This window comes from Elephas maximus, chromosome 3 (assembly GCF_024166365.1).
Source record: "Elephas maximus indicus isolate mEleMax1 chromosome 3, mEleMax1 primary haplotype, whole genome shotgun sequence".
NCBI lineage: Eukaryota > Metazoa > Chordata > Mammalia > Proboscidea > Elephantidae > Elephas > Elephas maximus.
Genome location: NC_064821.1, coordinates 69,885,376 through 69,887,057, shown reverse-complemented (window position 1 = coordinate 69,887,057; position 1,682 = coordinate 69,885,376). Strand labels below are relative to the sequence as shown.

The 1,682-nt window shown below is 43.6% G+C and overlaps 1 pseudogene; it reads left to right on the top strand.

The window, feature by feature from the left end:
• Positions 1–260: 260 nt before the first annotated feature.
• LOC126071288 (ADP-ribosylation factor-like protein 6-interacting protein 1) lies at positions 261–1,342 on the top strand (annotated as a pseudogene).
• The last annotated feature ends 340 nt before the right edge of the window (positions 1,343–1,682 follow it).

The window sequence follows — 1,682 nt, the reverse complement described above, 5'->3', positions numbered from 1 at the left end:
CTTAAACCAGCAATCTCCCTGAATATGCTAGAATCTGATTCTGACCTACTGGGCTCTGTAATCACACCCAATTTTAGATGAAAACTAGGGTTCAGGCAAGTGTTCTCGTTTTGTATCCCTGTGAAACAAACCACTCTAAAATGTGGTGGCTTTAAAAAGCCGCCATTTTGGCTGGGGTTGCTTGAGGGCTGGGTGGGGGGTGGTGTATCCTGGAGGGTGGCTTGGGCTCTGGAGCTTGTTGAGGTGGCACCTCAGAGGTGATGGCAGAGAGCCATAATCACAGCACCAACATGCTGGCTGCAGAGGCTCCAAGTGTGTAAGAGCAGCGGCAGGGACAGGAAGAAGTGATGCTGAGGGCTGACAAAGCCTTCTGATGGGAAAGAGCCTGGTTTCTACCTACCATCATGGAGGTGGCTTCTTTGGTATTTCTGACGATCTACTATCTAGATCCATCTGTTCTTTCTGGCATTTCCTGTTTTATTATGTTTTTATGCTAGGCTGACAACCTTGTTCCCATTCTGGCTCCTAGAATTTTTGGCTCCAGTAAATGGACCACCAAGCAACAGCAAAAATTCCATGAAATTTGAAGCAATCTAGTGAAAACTCGAAGCAGACCTGTGGGCTGGTGAAAATGCTTCTTCACACTAAAGGAAGAAAAGCCTAAAGTGTACTTCATGACTGTCTTAGGTTGGATTCTCTAGAGAAGCAAAACCAGTGAAGCATATATACATAGAGACAGAGAGAGAGATTTATATCAAGGAAACGGTTCATGCAGTTGTGGAAGCTGGCTTCTCCTGACTCACGTGGTTGCAGGGGCTGACAAACCCAAAATCTGCAGGTCAGATGACAGGCTGCTGTCTCATGTCCCAGGAACCAATGGTCAGAGCCTGTCGAGTCAGATGCAGGATCCAGAGAGAGCAAGCTTTGCCAGAATATCCATATATATTGGATACAGTCCACACTCCCAAGGAAACTCTCCTTTCCTTGGCTGATTGACTTGGTTGATCTGATTGGCTGATCCGATTGGCTCTTGATCTGATTGGCTGCTCACATCAGATCACACCATGGGTGGTAATTACATCATATCTGCCGAACCACTGAGAATCATGGCCTAGCCAAGTTGACACACAACCTTAACCATCACAATCACCTTGATTGTTTCTCTTGCTGTGGTTGCTTGGTGGAAGTGCAGATCTACAACCTTTCTCTCAGCTACGTGGTCAAAACTTTCCTGCTTTTGCTTCCTGAGCTAAACCAACATGGAATTATTTCGAAGCACATTGGAATGGCCAAGAAGGAGATAAACAAGCTTCTCAAACAAAAAGAAAAGAAGAATGAATAATGCATCTGCTTTCTTCAGTGTGATTAATGGAGTATACATTGTCCTGGGGAGGGTTTCTACTATGCCATCTGTATACTAAATTGTTTTAGAAGTAGTTCTTTGCTCTCCCTCATTCTGCCCTTAGTTAATAGAAATTCTAGACTTGCCAAGTAAGGCTTTGTGCATAGTATCTTCAGGTCAAGTATAGCTGGGTGCATTCTCATCAGTTGACCTTATATGGAAAACTCATTAGTGAATACTGACTTGTTCTCATTTTTCTCACCCACAGTTAATTGAATTCTTACTTTTAGGCAATTTCTTTTAGAATAATGTAGTACTGAACTTCTTCTTTTAGAACAGT